Here is an 18581-nt window from a genome sequence, read left to right as displayed (position 1 = left end):
TAAAAAAAAAACAAATTTTTAAGGCAAAAACTACCGCAGCTAGTTCGAGGACGTGAGTAGGATAATTTTTCTCGTACGGCTTCACTTGTCTTGATGCATATGCGATTACTCTTCCTTCTTGCATGAGTACGCATCCTACACCCTCTTTTGATGCGTCACTGTAAATGGTGAAGTTTTTGTCCTCAGTGGGTATAACCAGTACTGGTGTAGATGCAAGCTTTTCCTTGAGCGTTTGGAAGCTCTTTTCACGCTCCTCACTCCAGTTGAATTTTGAGTTCTTTTGTGTGAGTTTTGTAATAGGCGTAGCTATTGAAGAGAAACCTTCAATAAATTTTCGATAGTAACCTGTCAATCTCAGAAAACTTCGAATTTCAGTTACTGCCTTAGGTCTCGGCCAGCTAGTGATTGCTTCCACCTTTTTAGGGTCCACAGATACTCCTTCTTTTGAAATGATATGGCTTAAGAAAGTCACACTTTTTAGCCAGAATTCGCATTTCTTGAATTTCGCGTATAACTCCTTTTCTCTTAACATCTGAAGAGTCAGGTGAAGATGTTCTTTGTGATCCACTTCACTTGGGGAATATACGAGAATGTCATCGATAAATACTACCAAAAATTTGTCGAGAAATGGCTTGAATACTCTGTTCATGAGATCCATGAAAGCTGCTGGAGCATTTGTCAATCCAAATGGCATTACCGTAAACTCATAATGGTCATATCTTGTTCTGAAAGTTGTCTTTGAAACGTCTTCTGGTTTGACCTTCAGTTGATGATATCCTGTCCTTAAATCAAGCTTGGAAAATACTGTGGCTCCTTTGAATTGATCGAAAAGATCATCTATCCTTGGAAGAGGATATCAGTTTTTGATTGTGATCTTGTTGAGTTCTCTATAATCGATACACAATCTCATACTTCCATCTTTCTTCTTTACAAATAAGACTGGAGCTCCCCAAGGAGAGACACTTGATCTGATTTGTTTCTTGTCTAACAACTCTTGGAGTTGTTCTTTTAGCTCATTGAGTTCTGCTGGAGCCATTCGATAGGGTGCCTTTGATATTGGTGTAGCACCTGGTACCAAGTTAATCTCGAATTCTATTTCACGGTCCGGAACCATTCGAGGTAACTCTTCTGGAAAGACATCCGAAAATTCTTGTACCACTGGAATATCTTCTATCTTGAGCTCGACTCCTTCTTTTACTTCATTTACCATTGCTAGGTAGACTATTTCTCCAGACTTCATGGCTTTCCAGGTTTGAGATGGAGAAAGGAGTGATTTACGTTTCTTAGCCTTGCCATGGTATGTGATTTCTTTTTGGCTAGGAGTTCGGAGTTTGATAATCTTACGCCGACAATCTACTATTGCATGACTCTTGGATAACCAATCCATTCCCAGAATAACGTCGAACTCCACCATGTTGACTTGAATCAATTCAGCGTTGAATGTGTGTTCATTGATATATACTATGCAGTTCTGATGTATCTTATGTGTTTCAATTGTTTTACTGGTGGGAGTAGCAATTCTAAAAGGTTCAACAGGTATCTCTGGTATAAGCCCTAACTTCTTAGTGAATCTCTTGGAAATAAATGAATGAGTGGCACCACAGTCAAACAACACATAAGCTGAAATTTTATTGATTATAATGGTACATGCCACGACATCGTTTGCATCATCTGCCTCTTCTTGAGTTATGACAAACATACGAGCATTGGTCTTATCCTCCTTTGGCTTGTTGGGGGTAGCATTAGTGTTTGACCATGTCGTTTTCTTTAATGGTTCAGGACAATTAGCAATTCGGTGTCCCATCTTCCCACAATTGAAGCAAGCACCAGTGTTCCTTCGACATTCTCCAATGTGTCGGTAATTGCATAATGGACACGGTTTTATGCTTGAGAATGTCGTAGTTGAATTGGAAGGAGTTCCCTTGAATAGTCCACTCGATTGGTTTGACCTTTTAACTGGTTGTTTACCTTGAAAAGATTGTCCAGAGAGAGGTCGTTTATTTTTATTTTCATCTTCTCGACGCTTGATATCAGTCTTAGCTCTAATGGCTGCTCCCATTAAATCGTCAAAACCTGTGGGTTGGTAAACTGCCAGAGCTGATTGGATACGGCTGTTCAGACCACGTTTGAAACGATGCATCTTCAGAATATCATCTGCCATGATGGCAGGAGCATAGGTTCCAAGGGCGTTGAATTTAGAAGTGTACTCCACAACAGACATATCCGGGGTTTGAGTAAAATTCTCGAATTCACTCAACACTTTTAATCTCAACTCTGCTGGATAGTATTGTTTCAAAAATGCTTCTCGAAACCTTTGCCACGTGATTGGTCCAACTTCTGTCATATTTGCTGAGATTGTCTCCCACCATTTGGCCGTCTTTTCTTCTAAGAATGGTGTCACCACAGTCACTTTTAGTTCATTTGGTACTTCGAGCAATTGGAGCTGTGTCTCAATATTCTTGAGCCAGCCTTGACCAACTTCTGGGTCAGGGTTGCCGTCAAACGTTGGGACTCGTTTCCTCCGAAGAGATTCATAATGGTGTTTGATTCCATTCGGTGGTGGAGGTGGTGGTGGCTGATTAATGTTGGTATTTAAATGGCTCATTCCTTGGAGGGTTGTTGCCACAATGGTTGCTATGGCCATTAAATCTTCTCTGCTAAGGCCAACTCTTGCTGGTGGTGGAGTATCTTCGTTGTTATTGTTGTTGCAATCATTGTTGCGATTGGCATATCGCGGGTTGCGGTTGTTACGATGGGGTCTCTCTGTCATTTCCTACACGCATGAGAATTTCTAAGAGGTTTTAATAATTATGTACAAAATATTGAAGATTATCTCAAATATGAAATCAATCAAAGAATAGATCAAATAAACTTTTTATTGTTTCCGATGAAAAAGAAAAGCAATACAAATCAAAGTTTTTAGAAGTGCAATGATAAGAAGTACAAAAGAAAGGAAATGGATTATAAATCCTTATTACAATTAGTCACGACACTAAATACTCAATCATCTAAAATCTCGCCATCTCTTAGTACTTCGTCTTCCATCTGCTCTTTTACCGGTTCTACTTCCGGCTCCAATGCCATGATGATGGCATCCTCAAGGTGATGAACATGATGCTGTAATTGTTCATTTTGCATAGTCAAATTCTGCAACGAATTCTGCAGTTCTTGAATGGTTGCCTTATCTTGCTGACTGCGTTGTGTTTCCATTAGCAACATTTGTTGAATCTGAGACTGTAGTGCTTGAGATTCCTCTAACATTCGTTGGCGTAATCCATCCATTTCAAGGGCTATTGTTTGGGAAGCCTCTAGTTTGTTCTTGGTCATTCATGCTGTTTTTCTTCTGAGTTAAGATAATAAGCAAACCTTTGCACGTCAGCCTGAAGATGGTCTTTGATATCTTCTAGTTCTTGTTTTTCCTTCTTCAAGTTTTCATATACCAAGTCTTTGGCTAACAATTGATCGTGATATTTTTGTTGTTCCTCATAAAGTTGCGCTCTAAGATGTGCCATAGCAATATCGTGGTCGCTAAGGGCGAGTTCACGCATACGTTTGGGTATTTCAGCACGAGTACGGGGAGCCATTTCCTGAAATAAAACAAATGGAAAGGCTTAGAACAAGGAGTTATGATATTCACGATTATTACTCAAAAACGGCAAAACGTGATTTTGGATGCTTCAACAATATTGCGATTTTCAGATGTCACGATAAGAATAGTGAATATTGTTCATTGGTAGGAAGTCGCTAGGGTCTTGCCAAAAACTGACTTTGTCAAATTTCTCATGGCAATTTCCCAGCCGGATTATGAACTTGGAAGGCTCTGATACCACTTAAATGTCACGTCCCGATACCGGGGTGAGTTGACATCCGGCGTTGTTTTACAATTATTCAATCGTAAATCAACAAGCCTCGTAGTACAGTGTACAACCAAACCAGTATTTTTCATAAAACATATATTGTCTTTACAACATAATCAACTTAACAAACGAATGCGGAAACGAACAACGTAAAAATAAAAGATAGCCAAATTCCAAAGTATGTCTTGATCAACTGAAACCTTGTTACCATCCCCAGAAATTCATTTGCTCTTCTTCTTCAACTTGTTTTTCATTCTTATCTGGGAGTGAGAGGTGTAAGTGTGAGTATTTTGTTAAATACTCAGCAAGTGGGGGCCGATCGATCATAATAATACAAGGATATACATATATAGATCTTAACAATTCGAAATTTGTCGTGTCTCAACAAACGTCGGGACAATAAATAGACAAAATGATAGACATGACATAACTTATATATATTTATGTAAATATTAAATGAATTTCATGTCACAATAATAATTCATAACAAAAGTCAAGACCTGATATTAACCATGAGCAAACATAATTTATCATATGTATATAGACATATCATATATTATTCGTATTGCACTGTTACTTCATCTTATTATCCATGGTGTTACTGATCAGTCCCTTATATGTAATTCCTCTAAGGGGTGAGGCCATATATCGGTTATTATTACCCACCGCATCAGGGCCATAAACTTGTCATATCTTATCATGTTTTAGGAAAATTTTCCTTTTTACCATTTCTAACTTGAATCATAACAATGCCTTTAAACATAATTCTTAGAATACATCAAATTGGTGTTTAAGAACATATATTAGAATATAACATGAAACGAAGACAACATAATTTTGAAACGAAAGGAACATGCACTTGAAATTGATTTAAACATGCTTAACAATTTATCAAACGAAATATTGATATATCAAATCGAAGGGATATATCATGTCGATCGAATTTTTGAAAACATACTTAAATACTTTAAAACATAAGCCCACTTACTGAAAGGTGCTACTAATTTATGGAAGAAACAAACTGGAAGTTAACGTCCGAAAATCCGTAAAATTGCTAAATTCGCTTGAATTCCAAGCAGTATTCTTGCAGATATGTTTCCCAGAAATTGAATCGTTGGATGAGGCTGAAAGTTGGATATGATGTTTAGAACATTTGAAAGTGTATTATGAACGGTGAAGATCGGATTCTCAGGTCAGGAGTGATGGGACGAATTTCCAGAAATATAACAGAATTCTTGCTCCTAAATTTCACTTCAAGTAAGGTTGATGGTTGCAAACTTCAAGCTTGCTCTAGATGGAAAGGTTTTGGTGTGATTTCCCTCAAATTCAATACATCTATTTATAGGCAAGATTTGAAAACAATTCCCACAATTTGATGCATACTTTAATATATTTTATTTATTTTAGTCAAAACTTTGGCACATTTGATTTTTCAATGTTTTGCACTCATGTTTTGTCAATTTTTTACACTTCATAATAATAATAATAATAATAATAATAATAGACATAATAATAGTAATAATATTCATAATTCTTACAATAAGGCTCCCTATGGACTAAAAAAAGCACCACGAGCTTGGTATAGTCGTATTGAGAATTACTTTCTAAAAGAGGGTTTTAAGAAATGTCCATATGAACACACACGTTTTGTCAAATCTGGAGATAACAAGAAGATGCTTATCGTTTGCCTATATGTTGATGACTTGATTTATACAGGAAATGACAGTGCCATGTTTGAAAATTTCAAGCTATCCATGATGCTTGAATTTGATATGTCTGATCTTGGTCTCATGCACTATTTTCTTGGCATAGAAGTGATGCAAACTGTTGGTGGTATCTTTATTTCTCAAGAGAAGTATGCTCAAGAAATCTTAGGTAGATTTCAGATGCAGAATTGCAATTCTGTTAGCACACGATGTGAGGGAAATTTCAAGCTAGCTAAAGATCCTGAAGGAAAGAAGGTAGATAGAACTTTGTACAAGCAAATTGTTAGGAGCTTGATGTACTTGACAGCCACAAGACCAGATATAATGTATGTTGTAAGTCTTATTAACATGTACATGGAGTGTCCAAAATAGATGCATATTATAGCAGTAAAGAGGATTTTTCGTTACTTGCAAGGTACCATGAAGTTTGGGTTGTTCTATAAGAAAGAAGAAATGTCAAATTTGTTTGTCTTTACAGACAGTGACTATGCTAGAGATTCAGATGATCGGAAGAGCACTTCTGGTTACGCATTCATTTTGAGCTCGGGAGCTGTTTCGTGGTCTTCAAAAAAACAACCAATTATAACCTTATCAACAACTGAAGAAGAGTTTGTTGCTGCAACAGCCTGTACACGTCAAGCTATTTGGTTAAGAAATGTTCTTGAGGAACTTCATTTCAAGCAAGAAGGAGCAACCACAATTTATTGTGACAACAGTTCAGCAATAAAACTGTCCAGAAATTCTGTACTACATGGAAGAGGCAAGCACATAGATGTCAGGTTTCATTTCTTAAGAAACTTGACAAAAGAAGGAATCATTGATCTCATCTACTGCAGAAGTGAAGATCAAGTTGCTGATAACTTTACCAAGCCTCTCAAGTTGCCGGCATTTCAGAGACTTAGAAAGTTTCTTGGTATTTGCGTAATGGAGAACTCATTCAACTGAAACCTTTCAGTTTAAGGGAGGGAATGTTATGGCATGTGTCATTAATTAAGTTCTTTTACTTGGTCATTATCAATAATCCTAACATTTAGGAACAAGTCTGCAGTAGTGGGTTTGTTAGAACGTGGCTTTAGTTGCCCAGTCTTACTTAGTGGTCAAGTTTGTTGCTATTTTTGTGGTTATTACCGTTGATGTTATAGCCTACAAAAGGCTGATTGATTAATAAAAAAATTGTAGTTGTACTTCTCCTCTATATCATCTTGTGTTTTCTTTTCTCAAATTTTTGTAACATTGGTATCAGAGCCAGTGAAAAACAGTGGCATCTGAAAATTTTGTGCCAGCTGCTATCCCACGCTTTGATGGTCACTATGATCACTGGAGTATGCTGATGGAAAACTTCTTGAGGTCTAAAGAATATTGGCATGTCGCGGAATCTGGAGTAACAGAACCAACGGCTGGAGTAATGTTGACAGCAGCGCAACAGTCTGAATTAGACTCATTGAAGCTTAATGATCTTAAAGCCAAGAACTATCTTTTCCAGGCCATTGATCGGTCGACCTTGGAGACGGTTCTTTGCAAAGACACTTCAAATCATATTTGGGATGCAATGAAGAAGAAGCATCAAGGGAACGCGAGGGCGATGCAGGTGATGCTTCAAGGATTTCGGACTGAATTTGAGAATCTACACATGAAGTAAGGCGAGTCAGTTTCAGACTTCTTCGCGAGAACAATGACAATCGCTAACAAGATGCGCATCCATGGAGAGAAAATGGAGGATGTCACAATTGCGGAGAAAATCCTTCGATCAATGTCACCTAAATTTAATTTCACTGTTTGTTCTATAGAAGAATCACAAAATATAGATTTTCTTTCAATTGAGGAATTGCAGAGATCATTGTTGGTTCATGAAAGAACTAGCTCAATTGGTACCAAGTCTCTTTAAACTATGTACTTATGCCATGAGGTCATAGGTTCGAGACTTGGAGAGGTATCACTCCACCAATCTGGTGTGGAGAGTCCTATGAGTGACGGTGCATGGGCATGGGCTACGGCTCATGCTGGACCATCCTAACGACCCATGGCCGGTAAGGGGTGCATGGGTATGGGCCGAGGCCCATGTTGGTTCAGCCTAATGGCCCATGGTCGTTACAGAAATTCCCACTTCTTCAACTTTGTTTTCTAAACTGGGTGAATCGTTGTTCCGATATCTAAATCATGTCATTTCGGTTGTGGAGAAGTATTACAATGATGGTTTGTCTGGATGTTTGTAGTGGACTTTAAACATGTCATTGTTAGCTTTTGTGAGAACAATCTTGAGGAATTCAATTGTTAGTTCATTGTTAGCTTTTGTCAGAACAATCGAGAGGATTGCTAGTTATGCTTATTTTGTACAAATTATCCATTGAAGTGAAAGAGAGACAATTGAAGCATAATTAACTAGAAATTAGGTTCCAGATCAACCAGGACAAACCATGTGAAGAAATTTAGTCCTTTGAATTACTTGACAATAGTCATATTTAAGCTTTCTCATCGTAATACTTGCTAGAAAATCTTTTTATTTTACTAAATTAACTTTCAGGTCCACTTATAATCTCATCTGTCTAACCACACTTTCTAATACTTGCTCTTCGGATATGTTTCCTAATGACTAAATTGGGCATTTCATAATATTTTTTAACCTCGGGCTAATTTTTTAGGATTTTCTTGTGTGTTTTCATTAGTGTATATTGATTCATCTAGGATAACTCAATTACAATGGGATTTCTGATATGATTACACTTTCTTTTGCTTCTAAAATAACATCGTTCTGGAAAAAATGTCACTGCAGTTCAGATTATGGAAGGATATTGGTTACTTACTCTGGGAGAAAATGATTCGAGGACAAGAAGTTTTGTTTTGTCTGCTGGTCCTCAACCTTGTCTGACAATGGAAACAATTGTTACAACACTTATGTATCTTGTACTGCGCAGTGAGAAAATAGAGTTAAGTTACCGATATTTTTAAATTCTTGTGAACATTTCTTATATTTATTGCATCTTTTTAGTGATAGGAAGTGGAAGACTGCGGTATGGTGACATGAGGGGCATGAATAGTTATTAATAAATTCTATAATATTTATTTGTATGTTAATTTTTATTGTTTATTCATTATTCAAAATTTTGACAATGTAATAATTGATTATTTTGAATGATAAATTATGTAATATTTATTTGTTTGTTGATATTTATTCTTTATTCATTAGTCAAAATTTGGACAATGTAATAATTGATTATTTTGAATTATGCCGCATCAAAAACTTTAAGGAATGAGCAAATTATATTTCATATTAGATGTGACAACCTGTTCCTGCAAGAAAAGTTCTTGTAAACCAAAGAAGAACCAGCCATTAGTTTCCAAGAGAGAGGCATGGATCAAATAATCAACCCATGTTTTTTTGGTTTATGAATGCTATGAAGCCTCTTCAAAAGAATGTGTACTTCCCTCTTCCACATTTTGGTGTGCGACGATATTTGTTATAGCCTTAAGCAAGTTTTGCCAAAACATATCAATTATGTCTTGTATATAAAAAAAAAAGAATGAAATATTCATGAATATCAATATGTGATTAATATTTCAGCAGTTTCGGCATATAAATTATGGCTGCATTTTGTGGTACTAGTCTCCTGCATTTATATAATTTTAAAGCTAATATTCACGAATACTTTTAGCCTTTTGATTTCTGAACTTCACATACAGATTTTTATGATATCCGTCGTTGCTGCTATTAATCCCTCCCAAGGGTACGAGTAGAAAAGTAAAGTAGCCACATCTTTATATTGCATTTGATCTCGGCTTAATTTCCTAAGTATCCATCTATTATTCACAGAACTAGTCATTGATGTGCTGGATAGGACAAAGGTGATAAATGCTTTTCCAGTTGTATGTTGTGTTGAGTAGATATTGATTGATATTTGGGAATTGATAATACCCAGTTCAAGGTTATAAGGTAACATTTTAGCTATTGCATTGGTTGCGACTGTTTACGTGAACAATGTTGTTGCATAAATTCTATGTTGCTCAATATATCAAGAAATTACCCTTCAGGGGAGACTATCGAAGTTCTTGGCAAACATCTTCAGGTAAGAGCATTTTCAATTTCTTTAGTTTATTTAATATTTTCAAAATTTTATGAATCTATTTACAAGTCCAACTCGAATCTTTGGTGCAATTCCTCGGGAAAACATTGGCGCACGTGCAAACGAGTTGCTGGAACTGCTAAGTATGATGAATGCACTAAGTATGATTGTAACATAAAATGTACTTCTAAGTAATTGCCCCATCGCAGATTATTTTTATTCTTGTATGATTCTTATGTATGTGAATATGAAAAATATACATGTATCATAAATCTTTATTGAATATAACACATTCAGTACCTTTCTGAAAAACCGATCCTTATACCGCTTTTGGGCAACCTTCTCAACAACTAAGAGATCCATTCAAGGACCACTGAAGATTTAGAAATGATATCCTGGAATGGATAATTTATGCTGACTTAGTTGTTTCACTTGATAGTTTTTAGTGTCAGAGATGGTTGCATGTCGCAACCCTTGTGGATCTAATAAGAAACTATTTGTTACTACATCCATCTAAAATTGTATTACTTCTCCAACAACTTACCATTAACACCGATTCATCTATAGTTGAATACGTAAAAGTATGTTCTATGGATCCTTGATTGAAATGATATATTTCAAAATGTATGTCTAAAATGTAAAAGGATGTTGTAAACTATTTATCTAACCACATTCACTTTCACAGCTTTTAATTGCAATTACTCATTATTGTTGATCAATATTTTATATCGGGAACTAGAGCCCTTCCCTGAATTTGATATATTTGATGAAATACAAGACTTCCTCCAGAAAAAACGTCAAACCTACTAACCGAGGGTGGGGTTCACTTACTGAATGTAAGCAACTGCTACCAACCACATGTTTATCACCATTGGATCATCATGTTCGAGCCATCTGGGTTGTTCATTCGTATCTTATTTTGTTATTAGAGTATTTCTAGTCCTTACAGTTTGTAAAGAGACTCACTCTGTTCCTTTAATATTATTTCTTTCTAGGTATGTCCATTACTATTTTCGTTCACACATTTTTTTATAATTTATAATATGTAGAACCCGAAAATCAAATTACGTATAAGCCATGCATAATTGTTACTATTTAAATTAAGAATGAATTTTTAATTAAATATACGAAGTGTTTAAGTCATTTTAAATAATTTTAAATCATGATTATTTATTTTAAAAAAATAGATGTTTAGTTTTATCTTTTCAGGATAAATACGCGAGGCCGGACCGGAGTTTGTAGATTAGAAATAAGATTAATAATAAGAAAAATATTCCTAAATTTAAATTAAGTCAAGGAATAATTTAATTTATAGAAAAAGAATGTTTTAGGATTTATTAAATTAATTGGAGTCAAGTTAATAAATAAATTCTATTAGGTTCAATATTTAATTAAAGCTTAAATTAAAATATGTAAACAAATGGGGGATGAATTAATCTAAGTATAATATATTCATGAAATTAAATATAGCATTTAAATACTTAAATTGTAAACCATGCAATGCCATGCAAGAGTTCATTTTAAATTAAGGTGTAAATTCACTAAAATGTATAGTGGGTATTTAAAATCTTAAACAATTAAAATGCAAAGTTTAAATAAAAATATACCATGCAAATGAGTAATGATTCTCAGTCAAGACAATTCAAAAAAAATGTAATAAACGCCATTCAAGTCACCACTAAATAGTTTTCATAGTGTAATCATTTCTCACTTTTAACCTCCATAGTTATGGGTAATACATGCACCATAATTCTCCTTAAAGCTCCTCAGCCCATATTGCTAGCAAATAAACGTGAATAGACAGCAAGAAGGAGAAAATGTATCGGCAAGCAAGAGGAATGAGAATCATTTCAAATTGCATTCAAAGCCTTCACTTGTAACCTCCCACCTTAATGCATATTATGGCACTTTAACACCTCTTATAACCATCACCTCCATTACATAACATTCCTCTATCTCAATGACCGAAATAATCAGAAAAGGACAGCAGCTTAGAATCGGCTAAGAGCAGCAGAAACGAGAAGATAGAAACCAACTCCGTTCCGCCGCGCCGTATTGTCGTATTGGTTTGTTCTTCTTCAAAACAAATTCCAGGCATGTATATATTGTTTCTTTGCTCTTCAATCAAGTCCTATAAATATTTTTAAACATTATATGTTCAGGATTCATGAGGTAAAATCGAAATTTGAACAATTTCTAAAAATCTGCACAGGTTCTCGGCCATGTGTTCATGTTTCACGTTTGTAATGTTTTGTTGATTTCAGGGGTTGCTTCGATTCCAGGCTCTCAAAGCTACTTCTAGGAATGTTTTAGAGTGTGTTAGGGTGTTATTGGTTCATTGGTTTACATCCATACACGCACAAACAAAGAAATGACAGCAACTTTATATTTAAGTGCAGAAATGAGGCATGATTTCTGTCATGGAATGGTTAAGGATGGTGTTCGAATCTTGGCTGTCCTAGAGACTGTAGCCATGGTTAGAACTCTTCCTTATCATGTCTAAGACGTGACCAAATCGTTCTTTCACGGTTTAATTCACAGATCCATTAAAAACATCACAGCAACTACACAAGTGCACTTCGGTTCCTTCATTTTCTGTGTGTGTACACTTTCGGTTTTTGGGTGGGGTTTGGATTGTGGTTGGCTTCTAGCCCATAGCCATGGTTCATACAACATTCCATCATGTCTAGATCGAGACATGGTCGATGAAATGGCCACTGGAACGACACAAGATAGTAAAACAACTCAGTACATTCCACTGCACAAAGTTGGTGCTCTCGGTTGATACTTTCTGTTGTCACAGGTGTTTGCTTGGGTTGTGGCTGGCTTTTAGCCCTTAGCCATGGTTCAAGCCATGCCTTAGGATGTTGGTAAGAGTCTTGGGTTGGTGGTTCAAGCCAATGGTCATTATTTTCAGAGTTTACTCCACAAACACATAAAATGCTACTGCTGTATTTTAACAGCAACTTTCATTTCGGTTCAGGAGGTTTTTCTGAGTTCTTTGTTGGCTTTTAGCCCATGGCCTTGGACTGGACAGTACCTCAATGAGTTAGGAAGGTCATGTTTTTGGCCGTTTGTGATTTGGTCGAGTTTAGAGGTCGTACGAGAATTTACGGTGAAAGGTGCCAAAATGACTCTCGAAAGAGTGTTTTATGTTTTTGGATTCCATTCACCTATTTTCATGTTTTACAGTTCTTATGCATATTTTTCAGTATGTTTGGGGTATTTTTAATCATGGTTAAACGTCGGTTTAATGTTGGTTCGATTTGGTACGAAGCCATGATTGAAAATTTAGATTATTGATCCTAATCGTCTCGTTTTTGGGTTAGTTGTTAAGTTTTTGTCAAGTTAAAATTATTTGCATGTGTCACATATTAGAATTAAGTCGCAGCGAGCCTAGGAGCGATCCAACTCATCTGGTAAAAATAAGTTTATAACTATATTACGTGCATAAAAATATAAAATGTTTATTTTTGAGATATATGCTATATGTCTTGTGGCCACCTTATGCTTATGGGTTTGGAAGTCGGTAGGCGCAACCGAGGACCTCTCCACCCGGTGACTTACGACCGGTTTACGATTATGTATGGGTACAGACATCCAGTCCAAGGGCTGTGGTGATCTCTACCGTCCAGTATACTGTGGTTTAGTCTGATCAGGCGCTCACGTTATGTTATGGGCCACTAGCTTAGAAACATTATCTCTACCAGAAAATTATGATATGCTATGACAGAGCTCTATGGAGCAATGCTTTTACGTACGATTTTCAGATATGCACGTAGTTATAATTATTCATGATACGATTTCACCGTACGCTTTACGATACGTTATTTTTACGTTGCATACGTTTTTATGATATATTTACTTGTTATTAACGATATATACATGTTGAGTCTTTAAACTCACTAGACTTGATTGTTGTAGGTACTGATGAGGTCGAGACCGCGGGCGGAGACCAGTGAGCGATCTTGGGACAGCAGTAGTAAACCCGAGGACCTCATGTTTTAGCTTATGCACCTTTTATCATTCAAATACTATTTTAATATGTTGGATTATTTTTTTAGTTGTTGTTGAAACACAATGTTGACTTCCGCTGTTATTTTTAAAGTTTAAATTATGTACAGGTTTATTTTATAAATGAGGCGAGTTAATTATTTAATTAGAAAATTTTTAATAATTCCGCAAAAATACAAATACGAAATATGGGCCTTTACATAATATGTCTACTGCTAAACAATATGGTGAAATGTGGTATAAACACAACTTTTCCTTTTTATTTTGTTCTGCCAATGTAATATTTCTTTGGCTTAAACAATTTGGTGAAGAGCATAATTGACTAAGCGTATAATTTACACTGAGTGCTGTTGATTTTTTCCTTTATTACAGGTTTAAGATTTTCTAAAGCCGTAGCATTGTTCTTTTGCTTCATGAGAGGATCTTTACGAGAGAAAATAACTTCTATTCTGATATAGATAGTTGTGAAATCTTGTTTGTCGATCATTCTTGCTGTCTGAAAGCATTGCATAAAAATATGGGGTGAAGCGGGATTTTTCTTGGAGAGGAAAATGATTTCAAAGTTGTGTATTGGTATTAATAAAATGAAATTGTTCCTGCTGCTTGGAAGCTTGTTCCATTTTGGAGCTTATATAACACAAATGATCTTGGTGCAATTGTTTCTGATTTCATATCCAAGGTATAACTGTAGCTTTGCATTTTTATCTTTATCAGGACTTTGGGGCATTTTTCAAATTCTTGAAATATGCTTTTGAGAACTTTTTTTAGCCTTTAGTTATGATTACATATTTGAATCGGCGATCCTCATCGCATTGTATTTCATCTTCCTAGTGATTATTTTGTACATGTGTTTGGAATAGCTATTGGCATGACAAAGACAAACATCCACGCAGATACGGATATATCTGAAGAAGCTCTTTTACTCCTCACGAGGCTTCTAAAAAAGTAACTGATGGATGATTCTGTTGAGATGAGTGACATCACATCCCAAATATTAAAAGAGAGTCTAAAAGAATGCTGTTAAATTTTGAATGTGTTGTAATTGTGTTTATCTTCATTCTATTAAGATAATTGACATGAACATATTAATTATTGATACATTTGTGACTATTTCTTCTAAGAGGAAGAACATACTATATCGTGTGAAGAGGAATATTAATTGTAAGATTGATACAAAATAATGAGATATGTCTTAATTAAAGATTGCATTAAATGTACATCGATACCGGATATCATTATTTATATGTTGTCGCACTTGAATTACATAAAAGATTTTATCGATAACTAGAAAGCACGATACCTAAATTATATTTTCATCATATGATGATATAAAATTAATTATGTTTTAATCATTTAATGACACATTTCGAGAAAAAAAAATCAACATTTTAAAAAAATGAGAAAAATAAACGGACATATGTACATAATTAGATGGCTGAACAAACAATATTTACAGCTATTCAAAGAAAGCTTAGATTTTTTAATAAAGAATCTTGAAGTGACAAATGAAATGTGTGAATAAATAATCTTATGTAGAAAAAAGATATGTTGGCGAAACTTGAGGACATGAGTAACTAATCGATTTAGATTTTATTAAATGGATGAAAGAAGAGGGTGATCAGTTATAGAGGTGGACATGAGAAGCATTGATAGATTGAATCATTGAATAGTTCATTCTATTTTAACCCTCAAATCATTCAAGGATCAAATACATAAAACAAATGAAAAATTGAGGACCAATTTGAAAATGAGGAATATATTGGAAAGTAACTTAAAACGATGGATTAATTGGGTATTATCCCTTATAAAAATAATTTTTTTCAATATTGAAACGAAATTTTCCTCTTTGCGTTTGGTTTATTTTTAAATTGTTTTCTCTTTATCATATAATTATATTATTGAGGTTCAAAATTTTAACGAAGATGGTTCAAAATGATTGATTGATATTTTAAATATGATATTAAACGATTTTAAAAGACATTTTAACTATGGTATTATTTTTCAAAGTTTTATCTCATACTACATGAATATAGTTTTTAAGATAATATTATTTTCCTACACATTTCATAATGGTATAGAGATAAGTTTAAGAAAAAATGTTCATTTTAAGTCTCGCATAAAATTATAAAATATTATTAGATTTAAAATCATGGAATGTTTATTTAATAATATATATAATTTAAGGTGGAATTTTCAAGACAAGAGCCAAAATCAGATTTGTATTTATTCTTAATATAAATATAAATTTGTTGAATCTATCTTATTGTATTTTTGGAATAAAATTTTTTTTAATATATTATTATTTTCCTAAATTTTGTTCATATTTATTTATTTATTATTATTATTATTATTTATAAAAGTCTTTACCTTGCAACGTTAATATATTAAGATGCCATTATATACGGGAAAGTTTCCTTTCCTGCACAACGTACAATTCCATAACCGCTCTCTCTCCCGCTCCTCTTCTTGAGTTTATAAATACCCCTACCCCGCCTATAACCGAGTTCTTCCTCCCCGAGCATCTCTTGATTCTACCGCCATTTCTCTGTAAAGAAACCTAGAGTCACTTCCAGAGACATTCAATAGATCGTCGCCAACCTATCATCAATGGCCGTGAGTGAATGGGTGGAATTTCCCTAATTAAGTTTAAAGGGAAGCACCGTGAAGGGAATTTCGTATCCGCCTCTTCAATTCTAGAAATTATCGATATTCAGAGAATGTTAATTTTTTTTAATCTTTTTGATTTATGATGATTTTAGGAAGGGGTTAAGTTGTTGAATACATTGTTGGAAACCCAGATCTGTACATATTTGTCCGATAACTTGAGTGCTCAAGCCTAACGAAGTTCTACACTGTAAGCATGTACAACCGCGTGCAAGAATTTGTTGTTTTTATTGCTTCGGATGAAATTGATGGTGTGCAGTTGCTTACTGCTTTTTTTTGTGCTGCTGGACTTGGCCTTTTCTTGTCAAAATATCAATTCATTGTGTATCATACGAGATCTCATCTAGCAAGAAGAGATTACCGAAATTAATTTTTGCAAAGACTCGTCCCAGGATGATGGGTGTTCAGGTTAGTTTGAAGTTTTTGTTTCTTTCAGTAAATGAAAGCAATATTATATTGTTGTTTATTCACAAAATTTCGTGTACTGAATAGCTTAGATACTTTTGTAATCTGATTGAATTTTGACATGTCCAACTATCTGCGACTAAATATTGATGAAAATTTATCAAACAAGGGTAATGCTTAATCATCCCATGATCTTTTGTATTTGTTTTCGACATGATTAGTGTTATGCATTTGGTTGTTTTATGGGGTCACACTTTGTAGTACCCGAAAAATCAGATTACGTATAAGACATGCATAATTTTTATTATTTAAATTAAAGATGAATTTTTAAGAAAATATGAAGTGTTTTATTTATTTTAAAAGAAGATGTTTAGTTTTATCTTTTCAGGATAAATACGCGAGGTCGGACCGGAGTTTGGAGATTAAAGATAAGATTAATAATAAGAAAAATATTCCTAAATTTAATTTAAGTCAAAGAATAATTTAATTTTAAATAAAAAGAATGTTTTAAGATTTATTAAATTTATGTGAGCTAAGTAGTTAAATAAAATCTTTTAGGTTAAATATTTAATTAAAGCTTAAATTAAATTATGTAAACAAATAAGGATGAATTAATCTAGATATAAAATAGTCAAGAAATTTAAAATAGCATATAAATAATAAAATTTTAAAACATGCAATGCCATGCAAGATTCTATCCTAAATTAATTTGTTAATGTAATAAAATAGATGATTAAAAATCTTAAACATTTAAAATATAAGACTTAAACAATACCATGCAAATGGGTAACAACTTTCGGTCAAGACATTAAAAAAAAAAATGTGGTAAATTCATTCAAATCACCTCATTAGCCTTTAAGGTGCATGCAATTCCTCACCTTTAATTCATTAGTTATTAGTGAATTCAAGCACAATAATATACCTTAATTCTTCCTTAACCCATCATGCTAGTCAATAAAAGAAAACATGCAGCAAAAATGAGGTAAAGAATCGGCTAAAAAGGAGAGAAGGAAACAATTCAAATTCTATTCAACTTCTTCACTTGTAACCCCCACCTCAATGCAATTCATGACTCATTTAACACCTCTAATATCATTCATCTTCATTGCCTAGTCTTTCTTCTCCCAATTTCTCAAAAATATCAGAAGGAACAAACAGCTGAAATCGTGAAAACAGCACAGGAAAAAAAAAAGAAAGGAAATCCAACTCCGACTCCGCCGCTCGTCTTCGTCGTATTGATTTGTTTTGTGTCAAAACAAATTTCAGGCATGTATATATTGTTTCTTTTCTCTTCAATCAAGTCCTATAGATATTTTTAAACCATTATATAACCATGATTCAAGCAATATATCGAAATTGACAGCAAGTTCTAAAGTAAAAATCTGCACAGATTTTTCTATGCTCTTCTGGTTCAACTTCACGGTTTGGTTGCTTTTGTGGATTACAGGTAGTTGTTCAATTTCAGGCACTCAAGGCTGCTTCTAGACATGATTTAGAGTATGTTAGGGTGTTATTGGTTCATTGGTTTGAGTCCATACAATTTGAACAAGGCATGACAGCAACTATTTTCCATAAACTACAGAATTGTATTCAAGATTCTGTCATGTGGGTGTTTAGGGTGGTGTTCGAATCCTGGCTGTCCTAGGGGCTGTAGCCATGGTTAGAACTCTCCCTTATCATGTCTAGGACGTGACCAAGTCATTCCTTCCATGTTTAGTTCACGGTTTATCAGATTTTTTTTTTTACAGCAACATAGCATACATCCCACAGTTTTCAAAGTTCTGAAATTTTGGGTGAGTGCACTTCGGTTTTGGTGTGTTGGATGGATTGTGGGTGGCTTCTAGCCCATAGCCATGGTTCATACAACACTCCATCAT

General features: G+C 34.4%; 2 protein-coding genes across 2 annotated transcripts in view; both read left to right on the top strand.

Moving 5' to 3' along the window:
• LOC140963002 (double-strand break repair protein MRE11-like) overlaps positions 1–18581 on the top strand; it is a 65295-nt gene that overhangs the window by 27221 nt on the left and 19493 nt on the right. The gene's annotated exons all lie outside the window — the stretch shown is intronic.
• LOC140963025 (uncharacterized) overlaps positions 16076–18581 on the top strand; it is a 12176-nt gene continuing 9670 nt past the window's right edge. The window contains exon 1 of the mRNA XM_073422228.1: positions 16076–16707. The gene's annotated coding sequence lies outside the window, so the exon portion shown is untranslated. The remainder of the gene's footprint in view (positions 16708–18581) is intronic.

Source organism: Primulina huaijiensis, chromosome 2, assembly GCF_012295235.1.
Source record: "Primulina huaijiensis isolate GDHJ02 chromosome 2, ASM1229523v2, whole genome shotgun sequence".
NCBI classification, from domain to species: domain Eukaryota; kingdom Viridiplantae; phylum Streptophyta; class Magnoliopsida; order Lamiales; family Gesneriaceae; genus Primulina; species Primulina huaijiensis.
This window is presented reverse-complemented; position numbering and strand designations above follow the sequence as displayed.